Raw genomic sequence first — 19,642 nt, forward strand, 5'->3', positions numbered from 1 at the left:
GGGGAGAGAAGTTTCACAGTGCTGGGCAGATCCATACTCTTGGCTAGGTTCTAAGGTCATTGGCTTTCCAGGGCAGAGAGCGATGCTGAGCTGAGCTCACTGACACAGACTCCTAACATTATATGAGGAGGAGAGAGGAGCAGAGCGAGCACGTGGAGAACTCTAACTCTCTCCACCTCATTGCAAGGACACTTCCCAACTGCAGAGTCTGCTGAGAGTCCAAACTGGTCTTCTCATCCACTATGACTAGATCTCCGTAATTTCTGCAGTGGCGCAGTGTAGCTGACCCCAGGACTGCCCAAGCAACTGATGGTGTGGCTGGCCTTGGGGACTGCCTGAGTAGTGGTCCTGGGGGTGGCTGGAGCAGCTGCTGCTTGGCAGCCCCTGGCAGCTGGCTCCAGGGAACCCCTCTGCCCCCCCCCCAAGGAGTGGCTCCCTCCTCCCCCCAAGCAACGGCCTCCTGGGGCTCACCCCAGAGCAGCGGCTCCCCAGTTAAGATTTAGTCAGGGGTATTTTTATGGTCAGTGACCTGTCCATGACTTTTACTAAAAATACCCCTGACTAAACTGTACCCTTAATTATGACCTTTGGTCACATCTGTATAACTCCACTCTCTTCAAATTATACTTTGAATCACACGTGTGCAATACCATCGCTCTTAGTGCATTTCCACCAGCATAAAGTAACTGATAACCTCTATAATCAAAATTTAGGAGACAATTATGTTAATTGGGCACTGGACAGAACAATCATTCTTTGTTGGTTCTGAAAGGTTAACAGGAATAAAAAGATATAACAATCTATTTATGTCACTAAAGTCAGTAGACAGGATTCAGAATACAGATGGAGCAGATCTGTTCAAGAAGATTCCATTTTTACATAGTCACTATTTAGGATGGAAATACACTTCAGTCTAATGATGTGCCTAGAAACAAAGGGCTTCTTATAAGCTCTATAAGGTAGAAGTGCCATCAGGCTTTTATTCATACCTCCACACATTCTCTTCCCTGAAAAGTTTTTCATTTAAACTAAACAAAATAGCAAAAAACAAAACAAAAACTGTAGTGCATTAAAGTTTCCAAATTTCCAGAATTTTATCAAGCCCTCTCCACTTTTGCTCTTTGTTACAAGGTAGAGAGGTGAAAACCCTCCAATACAAAAAGTTTTTATGATTTGTGAAACTGGCTGAAATAATATTTTCCTTATAATTAGCAAACCAAAGTGGGGATATTACACATCACTATCTGTACCCTGTCAAAAGTTCACAGGCTGATGTGAGATTGTGCCATATTCCCTTCGCCTCTTTCCCTCTTCATCTTCCTTTCCCTTCTCATCCCCTACTTTCCTTTCTTAGGGCTCAAATCTGCTGTAGGTTACATCCAGCAGAGGACTACACAATCACATACCACCAAATATAGTCTGATGAGTTAGCATACTACATCAGTTCTGCCTTAGGGAAAACCAGCAAATAAAGAGGCAGACACAACAGACATTGTCACTGATAATAATAGCTATCAGTGATATGGAAAAACACGAAGAACGAATACCAGCCACATCAAAGCATTGGAATTTAGGTTCCATCACACCATAAAGACTTGGGTAAAAAATGTATTTCTTTTTCAAAAAGTATTTCTCAATTAAATTATACATTACATTATTCAGAATAACAGGCTGCATTAAGCAAAGACAAAGTTAAGAAGAAAATATACAAGTTAGGTAGGCACAGTTGAGTTACGTGATCTCAGTATAAACTAGGGAAATGACACTGTGCTTGACAAATATTGTTAGCAACTGGTCCCCCTAAACCAGTCCTGAAATTTTTCAAAACTCTTCTGGAAAGAGGACAAACAGTTTTGCACCTCTTATACTAGCTGTTCAAGGAGACAATAGCTGTTCAAGGAGACTTGTGACAACCATTGTTATCAATGAGTCAATTTCCAACTGTACACAGAGCACGAGCAGTTACTAATGTAAAAGGGGCGCTCCTTTTCTTCTATTTCAGGAAGGATTTTTATTTTTCCATGTGGATACACAAAACCAAATAAATCAGGACCTGCAGGCATAATGAACAGCTACAGTATATTTTGAACAAATAATGATAATAATAATAATAATAATAATAATAATCAGATTATTAGTTTTTATATCCCTGCAGCTTTTAATGAGCACCTTCATGGAAGCAAAGCATTAGCTTTTTTGTATTATAATTAATTAAAAATATGATCATCATCCAACTGTAAATTTGTTAGGAAATTCTGTTCAGAAAGTAAAATTTCTATGTATATTATATTTTTGTTCAGGTTTCTACATAACTGCACTGTGACCCACACAATTATAGTTTTGGTATATCATGCTGCCAGTTCTATTATATAGCACTAAAGCAAATGCATTGTATAACCTTAGGTTGTAACTAGTAGGCCAATCAAGTGAAATATAACAACATTCTTAAATTTAAAAACAGCTCTTATTTAGAGTACTGAGACAATTTCCCATGGGAAGCAAGACTAAGGGGAAAAATAATAGAAGACAGTTGGCAGTTTTTCTAAGAGACATTATTAAGGCACAAGAGCAAACTATTCCACTGTGAAGGAAAAATAGGAAGTATGGCAGGAGACCACCCTGGCTTAACCAGGAGATCTTCAATGATCTAAAAATCAAAAAAGGAGTCCTTTAAAAAGTGGATACTAGGTCAAATGACAAAGGATAAATATAAACAACACAAGTATGTATGGACAAAATTAGAAAGGCCAAGGCACAAAACAAGATCAAACTAATTAGAGACATAAAGGGTAACAAGAAAACATTCTGCAAATACATTAGAAGCAAGAGGAAGACCAAGGACAGGTAGGCCCATTACTCAATCAGGGAGTAAAAATAATACCAGAAAATGTGGAAATGGCAGAGATGCTTAATGACTTCTTTGTTTCAGTTTTCACCAAGAAAGTTGGTGGCGAATGGATATCTAGTGAAAATGAGTTAGGATCAGAAGAGGCTAAAACAGGGAAGGAACAAGTTAAAAATTACTTAGACAAATTAGATGTCTTCAAGTTGCCAGGGCCTGATGAAATGCATTCTAGAATACTCAACGAGCTGACTGAGGAGATATATGAGCCATTAGTGATTATCTTTAAAAAGTCATGGAAGACGGGAGAGATTCCAGAAGACTGGAAAAGGCCAAATATAGTGCCAATCTATAAAAAGGGAAATAAGGACAACGCAGGGAATTACAAACCAGTCAGCTTAACTTCTGTACCCAGAAAGATAAGGGAGCAACTAATTAAGCAATCAATTTGCAAACATCTAAAAGATAATAAGGTGATAAGTAACAGTCAGCTTTGTCAAGAACAAATCGTGTCAAACCAACCTGATAGCTTTCTTTGACAGGGTAACAAGCCTTGTGGATAGCTGGGGAAGCTGTAGACGTGGTATATCTTGACTTTGGTAAAGCTTTTGATACTTTCTCACATGATCTTCTCATAAACAAACTAGGGAAATGCAACCTAGATGGATATACTATAAGGTGAGTGCAAAACTGGTTGAAATACCATTCCCAGAGAGTAATCATCAGTGGTCACAGTCATGCTGGAAGGATGTAATGAGTGGGGTCCCACAGGGATCAGTTCTGGGTCCGGTTCTGTTCAATATCTTCATCAATGATTTAGATAATGGCAGTAGAGTGTACGTATAAAGTTTGCAGATGTTACCAAGCTGGGAGGGGTTGCAAGTGCTTTGGAGGATAGGATTAAAATTCAAAATGATCTGGACAAACTGGAGAAATGGTCTGAAGTAAAGAGGATGAAATTCAATACGGACAAATGCAAGGTACTCCACTTAGGAAGGCACAATCAATTGCACACATACAAAATGGGAAATGACTGCCTAGGAAGGAATACTGTGGAAAGGGATCGGGGGGGGGGGGGGTCACAGTGGACCACAAGCTAAATATGAGTCAACAGTGTAACACTGTTGCAAAAAATGCAAACATCCTTCTGGGATGCATTAGCAGGAGTGTTGTAAACAAGACACTAGAACCACTCTACTCTGTGCTGATTAGGCCTCAACTGGAGTATTGTGTCCAGTCTGGGCGCCACATTTCAGGAAGGATGTGGACAAATTGGAAAAAGTTCAGAGAAGAGCGACAAAAATGATTAAAGGTCTAGAAAATATGACCTATGAGGGAAGATTGAAAAAATTGGTTTTGTTTAGTCTGGAAAAGAGAAGACTGAAAGGGGACATTATAACAGTTTTCAAGTACATAAAAGTTTGTTACAAGGAGGAGGGAGAAAAATTAACCTCTGAGGATAGGACAAGAAGCAATGGAAATAAATTGCAGGAAGGGAGGTTTAGGTTGGAAATTAGGAAAAACTTCCTAACTGTCAGGGTGGTTAAGCACTGGAATAAATTGCCTAGGGTCGGAGGTTGTGGGAATCTCCATCACTGGAGATTTTTAAGAGCAGGTTAGACAAACACCTGTCAGGAATGGTCTAGATACTTAGTCCAGCCATGAGGCAGGGGACTGGACTAGATGATCTCTCAAGGTCCCTTCCAGTCCTATGATTCTATGATAACAGTACTTTTTCCACAGCTTCTGAATGAAATGTGTTAATGAATAACCAAAAAAAACCTTGAAATTCTCGTGGCAAATTGTTATCGGCCCCTATTGTACAAACACTGTACATTCCACTCCCAGTGTCTTTAAACTGCAAAATCTGTTTAGCCAGAATCCTAGCTGCCACGAGCAATTATTGGTAAAATTACTTGATAAGGAATGTGTGTTTTGTATTATGTTCTAAAGACATGCAGAGAAAAGCTGGTTGGGAAGATTTAAATACCTAGATGTGTAGGACACTTTCAACCATACTTTAGCTGATAGAAACTTAAAAAAAACCAACAAAAAAAACCAACACATCTTCCCATTTTGTGCCAACCATAGCAGTTTTGTACTGATCAAACAATCAAAGACAATCTGTTAAACACAATTTTCCATTTTATGTCTTAAATAGTTTAGTCTGTGGCAAACAAAACCCCCCAAAAAGTTCACTTTTTAGAAGAAAGTTTAACAAAGAATGTAAAGCTTTTGCAATGACTTGTACAAACTCTGAGAAAAACAGAAGGGAAAGATTTGTGGTTCTGAGAAGTAACAGAAACTAAGCTTGCAGTCACTCAATGGAGTAGTAGTTCAGGAGAGGGTCAAATAAAGTATTATCCTACCAAATGTACTGCATTTGGGTATACAGGTTTAGCTGTAGTAGAACTATATCACTGAATTCTCCACAAACAAGCATAAAACGCACACAATACTGCATATGAAATCAACTGGATTCTGAGAGTTGGGTTTTCCAAAAGTATTCAGCTAATGTAAGTCCCCTACAAAAAACTGCTGAAAGGTAGAATTTGTGTGGAATGTGTATATATATATATATATATATATATATATATATATATATACACACACACACACACACACACATACACACACACACAAGTTGTGCATAGTTTTAAAGTGATCAAATAAACATGAAAATGTTGTAACTTTTCTACGTCTGTGTGCGCAATTTTAACACATTTTAAAAAGAAAGCAACAAAACCTGCATGCACAGTTGCGCGCACAGGGTATATTTGAACTCATCAGGACATTTTCTCTATCTGCATGCAACAAGCTAGTTCTTCAAGTGCTCAAACATATTCAAGTGTAAACCGATACAGAAAGAGGATGTGAACATCAAACATTTTAACCTCTTCCACAGCCTAGAAAACTCAAAGCTCAAAGAACGTTGAATTCAGCTAGGACAGCAGGAACATACAGGACATTTTTTAACTCAGCCTAGATTTAACATATTTTAAATGTTTTAAGATTTGAGTTGCTTTAGAAATGATGTATAATACTGGCACAATTACGAATTTTAACTCATTTTATTTGTCTCTTGTCAAGTGAGTCAGTCAGATCGTATGCTGTGGGTCAAATGGTGTGAGTAAAGAAGGGATTAAGGTGAACAAATTTTATGAAAAAGTAGGTGACATTATTAAATAGTTTTGTTCACAGGTAGTAAACCATACTAGTGATGAGGGTTGATGCAATGTCAAAACTTTAAGAAGGAAGACAGAGAAGAAAGATAACCAGTAGAGAAGGACCTTAGGGAAAAAAATTACCTACCTTTCCGTAATTTACTGAATGCACACGTACATTCTGCTGTAGATGTGTGTGCACCTTGTGCACAATTGCTGGAAATTTTTTCCCTCAGCAATACCTGTCAGGGTAGCATGAGCACCCTCTGGTGCCTCGCACCACTGCACGAGTGGTATAAAGGACCTCGCTGGCCCTCCACAAACCCCTCAGTTCCTTCTGAAAAGACTCAAATAGAGAGGGGAAGGAGAGTGAGTTATGGAATGGACATGTGCAGCACATCTTGAAGAACAGTTACAGAAAGATAGATAAGTGTTTTTTCTTCTTTGGTGATTGCACATGTCCATTCCACTACAGGTGATTCACAAGCAGTTTGAACTGGAGGTGGGCGTGGAGTCTACTTGAACAGGGACTGAAGGACCACCTGTCCAAATCTGGCATTGTGTCTAGATTGATGAGAAATGACATAGTAAGAGGCAAACATATGGACTGACAATCAGATTACTCCCTACAAACATCTGGTATGGTTACATGAGCCAGAAAGGCTACAGAAATTTGCCTGCAACCTGGTTGAGTGAGATACCAGTTTACTGGCGGTGCAATATCAGCTAACTGGTAGCATAAACACAGCTAGAAATCCAGGAAGAGATCCTCTGGATGGCCCCTTACTCTGTCCGAAATTGCATCAAAGAGCTGAGAAAAAGACCTGAAAGACCTAGTCCAATTCAGGTAAAAAGCCAAAGCTCTTCTAATATATAGAGTATGGAACATTTCTTCCCCTTTACTCAAATGAGGCTTTGGAAAAAAAGTCAATAAACAAACTGCTTGATTAATGTGAAAATCAGAGTACTGCTGAGGGAAAAAATCTCCAAGAACTGTGCATGAGGTGTGCACACACCTACAGTGGAATGGACACGTGCAATCACTTGAAGAAGAATCTCCTGTTGTTAGGCAAATTTACTGTTAGAAAGAAACAAGATGGGTGAGGTGATATTTTTTTATTGGATCAACTTCCGTTGGTGAGAGATGAGCTTTCGAGCTCTAGAATTCTTAGAAGAGTTCTGTGGAGTTGGAAAGCGCATCTCTTGCACCAACAGAAGTTAGTCCAATAAAAGATACAGCCTGACCCACCTAGTTTCCTCTTACATTCTGGAACCAACACAGCTATAACACTGCATATATATAAGAAACACACACAGATAGGAGTACTAACTGCTGCTGTTTTTCAGTGCTTGCAGGCAGGATGTTTTGAGAAAGAACAACTCATGGGAGATCCCACAGCTGTCAACTACAAATCAGTTCTGATTGTGTCTAAATCCCCAAGGTTACAGGGAATGAATCATTGACATAGAAATTTAAAGCTCTTCATATGGTTATCATGTTGTCAGTCCTTTTCTAGACAATTTTTAAGACAACTATTTGACTTGCTGATGAGAAATCCAAGCCATGGTGAACTGAAGCAGAAACTGAACCTGAGTGTAGAGGTGGCTACCAAGTTTTGGAATAAAAAGCACTCGGTCCAAGGACCCAGTCTTTAGCGTAGGGAAACGGTGATTCATACTGTAGGTCTATGCCATAACATTGGCCAGCATTCAGCATTCTTCGTGGAAAGGCCTGGTGTCCTGGAGGTGTACTAGCATATGTGTTTTGGTGGAAGTAGGAGCCTAAAGATCTGGTAGTATGAAATCTGATTCTAAAGCTCAATTTTTATTTGCATAATTCACTGTTCTGGGCTTTCTATGTTCTGAGCAGTGAGTTCTGCCAATTATAGTTACTTAGTCTCTCTCTCAGAACTTCTTTGCCTCATTGTTTAATAATCCCCTCCCCAATTATTATAACACAGTATGACAACCCACTTGAGATGAGCGTGATTCATGTGTAGTTCCACTGCTCTGATACTTGACTGTCCTTGGTGGGATCATATGCTGCCTAGACACAAAATGCAGGACTACCATACCAGAAAGTATAAAAGGAAGGACTGAATGCATGTCATCATCAGTTCTGTCTTAAGAAAGTCACCTGACCTGTTCCTTGTGCTGATCTGATGTAGGTATGACAACTCTTTCCAAAAATTCCAAATAACTTTTAATTAACTCATATTAGTGCCATGAAAAATTCTCATACTTAATTTCAGATGTACAGTTCTGTAACTTTATAACAAGACACAGATGTCTTTTTGTCACTCAAGATTTTGTATCCCTGCTCTAAGCATTTGCAATGTGTGATATGGAACCATTAAGTAGCCGTTGGAAAAAACTGCACATATCTATTATAGTCATTAAGCACTGCCGTGTAGTTGACATTTAAATAGAAACCAATGAACGGTATCCACAAGCCATGTAACAGTTAAGATCAGAGCGTTTAAAGGAGTTGAATTTCCTTTAGACGCTGTCTGCTTCGCAGTTCAAATGGTGATAGTAATGAATGCTTAAAAATGGTTGTGCTGGTACCATTTGCCTGATCATTGTGGACAGGGCACTTTGTTTTCCTTGTTATAAAACTGTACTATAGGCTAGTCAGTAGCATGACTAACTACTATTTATTGTTTGTATTACAGTCATGCCTTGAGGCCCCAATTGAGATTGGTGCCCATTGTACTAGGCAGTGTGAATACTGAGAGACAGTCCCTGCCCCAGAGTGGTTATTCATAGAGTCTAAGGCCAGGTGGAAACATTTATGATAAGTCTGACCTCCTGCATAATACAGGCCATAGAATTTCACTCAGTATTCCTATATCAAGCCCATAAATTCTGGCTCAGCTAGAGCATCTCTTTTAGAAAATTTATAATCTACCAAGTTAAGACAGACAAAAGGTGGGAGGAGAAACAGAGACGCAGAAAATTAAAATGACTTGTCTTAAGTCACAGCAGGTCAGCAGACAGTCAACAGTGTTTGAATACAGAGGTTGCTTGTACAATTTTAATCTCAATGTGGGCATGTTAGGGTATCTAATTTTCAGCCATCTTCACACAACTGCTTCATAAAGAATGATCAAGCATTACAGAACAACGCCACAAAGCAGTGAATAGGCTCATACTGATACTTTGACATCTTCCAAAATTATAAAGCACAACTTGCTCTGAAATTCTTTGCATCTGAATCTCTTTGAAACTAGACTGCATGGATATCAACAAAACAGTATTTTATTTAAACATTTTTCATTCATTTTATGATAAAGGAAATTCAAAATCAACTGAATTCTACAACATTAACATTTAGACCTTTGTCCTTTATACCAAAGTACTAATAGTCAGTTATGTGTTTATATAATTTAATACACTTTAACACTTCTGCCTATTCATAAAAGGTTTAAAAAAAAAAGATTTACCCATAAGTGAATGACAGGCAATGTTATGAAAAACACAATACATGGCAGAGACACACTCTTATACAAAATATTTCACTTCACAGAGTGGCCTCACATATACAAATTCTGAAACATGTATGAATCTGCTCTGATTCAAAGCGATGGCAATGTTTAAATTAAAGCCAGCCCTGTCATGATCAAAGGCAAAAAATTCAGGTGGCACTATAAAGGAGAAAGTGTAAAGAGTAGGAAAAGAAAGAAGAGCAGAGAAGGAGGAGTGGGCTGATGGCTATGGCACTGATAGGGAAAGCAAAGTTTTTCATTAGATACTTGTAAAAAATTGGCTGTTTATATTGTCCAAAAGAAAAAAACAGAAAAAGCCCAAGACTATATTGCCACGTTGGAGTTTCTGGTGGCATCAAAATTCTCTGAAGTTCACTCTCGTGGTTGATGTTATTACCAAAAATCCCTCAATGTTATTAAAGTCTTGTAGTTTACAGTCACTTCTCATACATGATGTGTAATTTGTGGCATTGCTATCACATCCATACACGACAAGGACTAACAATCGTTTAATACTGAAAATCAGTGTAGCTGGAGACGTTGACTGGGGATGGCAGAACTTCATGAGAATAAAGTCAGAGTGGAAGAGTAACTATTTGTCTATTGCAATAAAGTAACAAAAATTAATGACTATAAATGCATCTAGTTCTTTTGGAGGTCCTTTTTAATACCACAAAATTATGACATTTCCTTTTGTTGTTTATTAAGATTACATTATAATTATTCAATATATTTTCTCTGTGTTTGCATATGATTCCAAATACCTTCCCAAAACTTCCTAGTTTCAGAGAAAATTAAATTGCACTGTTAGATACCCAAAAATCAGAAAATGCCACAATTAAGGTTGCTTATAAACTAACTTTTCTCTGCTCCCTAATGCTAGTCTATTATGTTACTCTTTAACTGTATGAGCACATATTTCTAAAATGCCATATAAAACCTTTCCTATAATTTAAGAGCCTGGATGGCATCCTGTAATTTTTTTTCATTCATGTACACTTCTCATACACTAATTTCATTGCCAACATTCTACAATATCTGTTTTGACAGACTGTGTATATGGTAAGACCTCTTCTCTCTGAGGTAATTATTTTAATTTTTTTTTCAACACTTTATGCTATCCATTTTCTTTTCAATCAGCAGCACAGCCAACCTTTGGTTCACTCCATGGGATGAAGTGGCTACATAATTTTGGACCATATTATATATGCCACCATGTTTCCATTTCATTTCATGCTCAGTAAGTATGGTTTAGTGTACTTTTCATGTAAATGACCTTTATGGACTCAGTATACAGAACTACTAGATATTATATGTGCTGCAAAGGTGATACATAAAAAGTGTATGAGCTTATAATGAATTACTTAAGAAATAATTTTTGATCATATAATTAAGTAAAATTTGTTTTATTCTTACCTCCTTCATAGCACTATCAAAGGTTTGAAAATTATCTTCATTGAGGGATTAGAGCATTCAGACAAAGGCAGATGTGAAAGATGAGGGTGGGATTCTTTATCAGTGAAGTCAGACACCCTGCCGACACCAGCTGCTGGGAAAGATGAGGGTGCTAAGATTTGTACCAGGGTGCTGTTTAGAGCTCCATCACTTGCATCAGCATCTATCTATATATATCCATTTTATGTAAACTAAAGTATTAATTGAAAGGGATTTAATGCATTGTTACTAGTACAATTTAGAAATTTACATTAAATTTTCAAAGAAATATCAGCATATATTGGCTTCAAATATTTAAGTATGATATCTTAGGAGATCAAATGTAAAGATAGTTACCATTTCCTATTGCATTACTGACTGAATATTTTTCTTCTGACGCCCTCTTTTAGAAAAATAGCAGTTCAAGTTCCAAGAAACTGGTTTATAATTTCTCAAGGAGGGATCTGGTAGATTTTTAAAAATGTTAATCTATATTTTATTTTAAAATAGCTTTTTCTTCTAAAAACCCGTAACCTTTCAAGGTATTCTACAAATGTGAGAATAGAATGAGCCCTAAATGTTTGCAGTCATAAGCCTTTCCTGAACTACAGTACCTGCACGTGAGTATGTCATGATATTTGACTGAAGTGTCCCCACCCACACAGTGATATCATCTAACCCGCTAGCCTAGCAGCTTGAGTTAGAGTTCTGACTTGGAAATTCCCCATGGACACAACAAAGCAGCTCACCTTTGCTCTCCACAATAACATTCAGGTTTCTCCCTCCAAAGTGGGCTGATGGGAAATCTGCTTCAACCAATATGTCACCAGCAGTGGCCTATTTTCTTACCCCTGGTAGATAGGCCTGCTTCATTCTAATTACTTAAAATCCATTTTGTCATCACGCTTTTTGACTTCCTCTCATTAGTTTCTTGGGACATAAACTCTTCTAGAACCATGCATTTGAAGCAAGAGGGATGTGAGAAATCTAAAATGGCAAAATTACACGTGGTAGTGACTCTAAAAATAACACAGGACTCTCAATCAAGGCACCTACTTTACTCTAACTAAAACTCCTCAAGCTATTTGTTAAGATTTTTTTTGGTTGCTTTTGCCCCCTTTAGATTCATTAATTATTTGCAAACTGACCCTGTTTTTTTTTTTAAATATGCTGATTACAAGAACTCACCAAATACTTCAGATGAATAATTTTCACTTAATTGTTTGCTTTGACTATTCACTATGTTGAATTCTATGGTTGGTCACCCTAGTCATATATTATTATTTCTGTTCCCTTACTCAGAAATTGAACATTTTTAAACAGGACAATAGTGCCTGGTTAATAATGAACAAACATAGTTCTATTAAAAATTATTAGGAAAAAATGCATTTTCTTTATTCAGTGACATACAAAAATATACGTACACTACAAGCATAAGGGATTATGCCCCTAAATCACCTAGGTGCTTTTGAAAATTCCACCATATAGTTTTAGGTGGAAAAATCTAAATTTAATCTGAGGTCCCAGGACCATTATATCACACAAAGACAGCAACAAGCAATGGATTATGTTGTTCTTGTATTACCAATGAAACTATTGCAAGTCTAGAGGACCACAGAGGTATCATATTCAGCGGCTTCAGCAGACTCAGTACTGCATAGATTTATGGTGTAAGATTTCTTCTACAAATAATATTGTTAGTCTACTCATTTTGCCACATGCAATTGTGACAGCAATTCATTTCAATATAATTATGATAGAACTATCCATAAATAAGCATAGTTTCATTTAAAAGGAAAGGCAACGTTGGAAGAAATTCAGTGGTCACAACTAATCTGGGTTTGAAAATACAACTATTTTATACATAATTGTACTATTTGCAGGCTTGTAGGAATTCATAAAAGACACCTGATTCAACTAAAATGCTGTTAGTGCTGCAATTTGATTAAAGCAGAGAGAAAACATTTACAGACGAAGACTCCAGATCATCATTTGAACTTTCTTTTATAAGAATGTAAAACTTTTCTATGAGCCATTTCCTGCTACTGCTGAAAAATATTCCTCCTTTAAACAGAGATGGATTTCAAGGTACTGTACCCACTGTTGTTTTGATAGTAGTTTCAGAAGAAAATGTGAATGTGTGGGTAAGCTCTGGAAACTCTTTGGAGAGACTACCTACTTATCTAACCACACTTCCTGTTTTTAACCCATTTGTCCTAAATCAGTCCCTAGTCTACTGACAAAATATAGATATAACAATGTGCTATAAATAGCTCATTAGTTCTCTTTGTAAAAATGGTCTGATAAATCTATCAATTTTTTGTTCACAGCAGGTCCACATTAAGTAGAACACTGATTAATGATATGGAAGGTACATAAACTGCTGGTGGTGCACTGGTTTTTGCCATAATTTGGAAAAACAATAGATAACTCAAAGATCAGAGATTCAGAATGCATTTGGGATAGAGGCCAAGAGAATCGAAGGCTAAACGTGGGTGATCTCTGCATACATTCTGAGGATCTGTACTTTGTTTTCTTTAAATTCTTCTCAACATAATTGACAGTAAGCATGAAGAAATGCTGTCTCCTCACAAATGAAAGTGAAAAAGCCATCAGAAATCATGATGATATAAAAGGACCTATATACTTACTAGCTGATAGGTAAAGAAAGTGCAACTACCAGCAGACAGATTTGAAGGCTATCTTGCTTGGGGAAGGCTTTTTTAAGACAATCAAAATGCAGAGAGTTATTAGGGAAAGGGGAATAGATTCCAACCTTTCTGTTGGCCAGGGGTGTGGGGAAAACACAGCCAAGGATTTCGAGAACTGAAGTCGAGTGTGCTATATCCCTGAACTACTTCTTCCCCACTCCCCTTTTTTAAAGCTATGACACATTGTATTGATGTAATATTATACACCTTGTGGACATCAGGTGGACGTTTACCAGCTCATTATCACAACAATAATTTTAAAAACACATAAAAATGAAAACTATTAAGTATGTGCTTTGTTGTGCTCTATTTTAGTTCAATAATTGACGATTATTTCAGGGTGCACAAACTAGAGTCTGCATACTTCTGTACTTGAATTGGCTAGCAGCACCAGGGAACACTAAGTGGTAACATTGTTGCAGCTAATGCTCAAATCTGAACATATGCTTAAGTCTAGAGCAGAGGTTCCAAATTGTGGAGAGAGCCAGGCAGCTGTGTGAAAGTGCTGGCTCTGTTCCCTGGTGCCCAAACCAAGAAGCTGTAAAACATGGACCTGGAACTATTCAGGATCTGTGCTGAGGCTGCTTCATAAAAGGCTTTGCCTCCTACTCCTCAAATCTGACTCATGGGTACCATGAGAGAGAGATGGAGGGGTCAGATCCAGAACAGCTGCCACTACTAGATCCTGACTAGTCACCAGGAGAACCTCCACTATCACTACCTGACTGAGACCTGCTTCTGCCACTGAAGGGGTAGGAGAAGCAGCACTAGATGGAGGGAGGTAGGAGCAGCACCATGAGGGTGCTACAATTTGAAGTGAAAAGCAGCACTGGGAGACTCTGAATGGGAGTTGTGGGCAGGGAATGAGGTCACTGGAGTAGGAATCTGAAAAGCACTGCCGGTGGGAGAAGGCCAAGGCACTTGAATGGGCGGTAGTTATGAGAGAATTTAGTTTTGTTTAAGGAGGTTTATTTCCATCTGTTTGGGCAGGAGAGAAATTGCATCACACACACACACAAAGAATAAACCAAATTCAAATTTCAGTCTATTAACATGGCAACAAGGAATGAACTTGGGGAAACTATGCATTTATGTGCAACAATACATTCTTCAAATAATTTATTTCATAATTTCAAATTTATAGTCACATGTATAAATCCTCATCCTAACATGTAAATTAGATATCTGAGCACCAATTCCCTATCAAAAGCACCACTTACCCTATTAATAATCCATCTCTCTTGAACACACTGCTTAAGACACAAGAAATAGGGGCTTCAATTTTCTTTACTCTTGTGCTATCAGTCTGTTGTTCTAGCTGCTTTTTAAAAGCACTGTGATACTCAAAAATCTTGTCAGATTTTAGAAGGTATAAGGAAAAGTGCTATAATTTCAGACTCTCCCTCAGTACAAAGTGTTGCAATCCCTTTGTACTATTGCATTTGGTGTGTCCTATCTTAGCTTTTACTGAAAATGAAAATACGAAATGCAGTAGTAGTAGACTCCTGGCTTCAGAGAGCCTAGGAGTCAAATATGGTTTCTGCAGCTACAGTGTTTCTGTTATTCCATTACTTAAGGCAGTGTTTCCCAAACTTTTCAAAACTGATCCCCTGTTGAGGAAAATGAAGCTAACTGTAACCCTCACTTCAGCTGTCCCATGCATTGTCAAAGGACTACACTTTTTAATTTGCACATCTTTCATACCTCTCTCCCATCCCAACACCACTTTTGAAAATGAAGACTTTAGGCCCAATCATGAGCCTACTTATATCAGTGGCAAACTCCAACTGAATTAATGGAGCAGGATCAGATTCCCCCACCCCCTATGCCCAAATCTGCCTCAATGAAAAAAATTTCTACAAAATACAAACGGATTCAGTGCAATGTAAACCCTGTCCCTTTTTCAAAAGCACTTCATCGACAAAAGGGAGTAGCTGTAGAGACATATAACTAGAAGATACTGGAGGCGCAACATAAAAAAATCCCCCAAAATAAATTCTTTATTTAAAAACTACATTAAAAACCATCACCTCTCCAAAACAAAACCAAAAACACTCAAAAATCCAGAAATCTATACCAATGTTTCCTTTCATTAACACAAACCAACCATAGACTACAAGAATATTCATTTCTTTCTTTCAAATCCATCAGTTTTTTAAAGCACCCTGAAGGTGTCTTTTCATGATTTTATAAAACCTAATATTATTAAAACTATTCAATACACAAAACAGCTCAAAAGTGATATGTATTCTACTTACAATTCCCAAAGTCATCGTTAAAGTAATAACAACCTGTCATAGGCTTTGTAAGATGAAATGACAGCAATTTCAAAAATAAAAAATGAGTTTAGAGATATACCATATTTATGAATTTACTTGGGTTGTCACTCAAACATTATGAATATTACTATAAGACATTATCAGAAAATTGAAGCCAATTGATGCAAAAAAGACCTACATCATAGAGAAAATGTATAGAACAATATGGAACTAACACTGGATGTCTAATTCTCTCCTACATACGAGGCCATCTCAACATCTGACCTTCAAACTATTCAAGACATTTGGCTAAACTTGCTTTTGGCTAAACTTACTGTCATGACTTAAGATACACAGCCCAGGTGGCGAAGAAATAGGGGTGATGTCAAAAAAGGAAATTGAGTAGAGCCATCTGGATTTCTTGAAGGGTTTATTTTAGTTTATTTATTAAATATGCAACATTAAAGTTGTCTCTTCTTGAGAAGCAAGGTTTTCCAGCAATTGCAAGGTATGTATCTATAACTTGTTCTGTCTTTTACTGGGTAGTCTAAGTAATATCCCATTTGAACAATCCAACACATTTTCTGAAGGCTGATGGCATTTCATTATTACAGTAGCACTTAAAGGTCCAGCACAAGTCAAGGCTCCATGTTAGGTGCTGCATATGCATCTAGTATAAAAAGTCCAATTCTTGCCCCAAGAATTTACAATCTTGGGCCTCAAACCTACAATGGCTTATGCATGTGTTTAACTTTAATGATATGAGCAGTCCCACTGAGCTGAAGTAAACAAAGAAAAGGGATACAACAGTGAACATTTTTTCCACAGACTGGATCTGTGCACAATTTCTAGATTTATTTTGTTTGTTAAAGTGATCAGATCAGTGTCAGTAGTCTCAGTTCACCAGCTGTCTAGCCATTATCAGTTAGCAGTGTTCTGTAGGTATTAAGGAAGAATGGCATCTGAGGGAGAATCTGAAGGAAGATAAGGATCCTGGTTTTGAATTTGGGTCCCCTGGCAACTGCAGCAGAAGGCCATACTGTGATGTTCTGTACCTTGTGGGAACATCCTACACCATCATGTTCATCCTTATAATATGATTTTGTGGTATCTAATCCAAAATTTGTCAAGTTGGGTGTCTCTGGAAGGCTCATGCTATATTGAGCATTGTTGTTATGGTGATGTTATAGTAACTGTTGTTACACCAATGCTATAGGTTGTAATTTCAAGTATATAGTTATGAGGCTGAAAATGTGTCTTCATGGTTTAAAATAAGCCCAGGCAAAAACTCTCTAAGAGCAGAGGGGCAGTTCACACCTCATCAAGGCATGTATGGGACAAACCCAGCCCAGCCTCACAGGAACAAAGGGCTCTGGCCTAGGCAGCAACAAAAGGATCTGTTTGACTCTCGAGTGAGTCACCCCCCTTCCTTTGGTCAGTTTGGGACTGCGATGAGGTAATGCTCACCTTACTCTGAAGGGGGGGAGCGGCGCAAAGCCAACAGGGAAGAAGGAACATGATAAAAGGGAGAGATGTTTGCCATGCTCTTCCGCTCTCTTCCACCTCCATCTACAGACATCACCACCAAAAGACTGAAGTGCTGATCAAAGGGGAGAGCCTGGGTGAAGGGCAACCAGACAGCCTATGGTGAGAATCATCTAAGTTTGTAAGGGCATTGAAAGTGTTAAGTTCAGCTTAGAATGCGTTTGGTTTTATTTCATTTGACCAAATCTGACTTGTTATGCTTTGATTTATAATCATTTAAAATCTCTGTTTTATAGTTAATAAATTTGTTTGTTTATTCTACCTGAAGCAGTGTGTTTGGTTTGAAGCGTGTCAGAGACTCCCCTTGGGATAACACGCCTGGTACATATCAATTTCTTTGTTAAATTGACAAACTCATATGGACTTGCAGTGTCCAGCAGGCATAACTGGACACTGCAAGACAGAGGTTCCTAGGGTTGTGTCTGGGACTGCAGATGTTGGCTATTGTCGTTTGGTTGCACAATCCAAGGAGCAGCTTACATGCCAGAGGCTGTGCATGAACAGCTCAGGAGTGGGGGTTCTCACAGCAGAGCAGGGTAAGGCTGGCTCCCAGAGTCGAGGATTGGAGTGACCTAGCAGATCACCAGTCCAGATAACACCAGAGCGGAATGTCACACATACTTCCTCTTTTTCTTTGTTTACCAGATTGGAGCATTTAACATTTTAACTTTTTCTGGTAAAACCTAACTTCTTTGTATACAAACATGGTCCCTACTTCAATGACAAGAAGGATAACAATTATTCTGACTTTCAACCACTGTTGACAGCCATTTTTATTCCAGATTGCTCTGTATGATATTTTTAAAATGTGGAATCTGTGTTACAATCGAATGTGTGGTACCAGATAGAAGGCGTACCAGTAATAATTATTCTCAAGTGTGCAGGCTTTATATTTTGTGACAAACAGCTTCATAAAAACAGCTCTCAATTTTGTCCATGTGCCTAAGAAAAGACAACAATGACTTTATGCCATACAGCAATAGGAAGATTGTGGCAATTTCATAGACCTGTATTATATTACTGGAGTAAACAGATGATCCTTTACACCCTCTTCCCCACCTCCTCAGAAAAAAAAAAAAAAAAGAGTTGCTAGGTGTGCAGTATTCATTGACATAACACATTTATTTTGCATAATTAGACAGAGGTTAAGAATTTCCCCCCCACTTTCTAGTTTCAGAGAACCTCCACTGTAGCCCTTTTTATTTTGAGTGGTATGGTTTTGAAAGTGACCGGGCTTTCTTAGCACATACTGTACAAGGAAGCCTTAAAATTATTAAAGCCAAAATTTAACATTTGGAAACGATCTGAGCTTAGGAGAGATCTAAAGTAACTGGAAAGCTTAAGATTTTTCACAGTTCAAAGTAAAGCGTTTTAATAATGTTGAATTACTCTGATTCTCTGAACAAGTCCAGCATTCTAATCCCATCCAAACACTAATAAAATTTTTAAGTGTTTCATTAAATTTAAATTGCACAGTTGTAAAGAAATTTTAAATTAATATAACACTTATTACAATAGGCCTGCTGTATTGTTTAGGGTCTATCAGCTTTTCCGATTTAAACCCTTATTTTTAAAGAGTTTACAACTTGGCTGTAAAAAGAACACATTCCAGATTGAACTTTGCATAAAAGTTCCCAGCCAAAGTTTTTAGCCAAAAATTTCAACCCAAAAAATACGGATCAGAAAATGTTAAAGTACTAAGACAGACATGAGTGATTATCCATATGCCCCGCATCCTCCACGCAGTAACAAACTTTCATATTTTTACACTGATATTTGATTAGTGTCTTTGAGTATTTAAAAACAAAAACCATCTTTAACATGAAGTTGCTACTGTACATGGTCAGAATATTTGTGCTTGAATGATATTCCCACTGATAGCCCAGGTTTTGCTTTCTGCTTGATCCTGTGTTTGTCACACCACAGTTGTTGCCAGGGAAGTGAATTGTCTAGTGGTTTGAGTAGGGGTATCAAGTTTGCTAGGTTTTAATAAGGCTCTACATTGACCTGCTGTGTGGTCTTGGGTAAATCCCAGACTCCCTGTCCCTCATTTTCTGCCTCTGCAAAATGGAATAACAACTGCCTTAGAGGAGCAGTATAACGCTTAACGTTTGTAAAGCACTTACAGATCCTTGGATGAAAGATGCTACGTTATTATTAGTGGAGGACATAAGTAAGAGTACAGAATATGTCCACTTTT

The 19,642-nt window shown here is 37.8% G+C and overlaps 1 protein-coding gene across 7 annotated transcripts in view; it reads right to left on the reverse strand.

Moving 5' to 3' along the window:
- EXOC2 (exocyst complex component 2) overlaps positions 1–19,642 on the reverse strand; it is a 194,455-nt gene that overhangs the window by 17,375 nt on the left and 157,438 nt on the right. The window contains exons 24-25 of one of the 7 annotated variants that reach the window (XR_006279051.1): positions 11,678–11,915; positions 10,911–11,040 (exon numbers count right to left, since the gene is read on the reverse strand). The exons of 5 other annotated variants lie outside the window; for them this stretch is intronic. The gene's annotated coding sequence lies outside the window, so the exon portion shown is untranslated. Of the gene's footprint in view, positions 1–10,910; positions 11,044–11,677; positions 11,916–19,642 lie in introns of all 7 variants that reach the window. One more of the 7 variants, XR_005290926.2, reaches the window with a different exon arrangement.

Source organism: Dermochelys coriacea, chromosome 2 (genome assembly GCF_009764565.3).
Source record: "Dermochelys coriacea isolate rDerCor1 chromosome 2, rDerCor1.pri.v4, whole genome shotgun sequence".
In the NCBI taxonomy this organism is placed as follows: Eukaryota; Metazoa; Chordata; order Testudines; family Dermochelyidae; genus Dermochelys; species Dermochelys coriacea.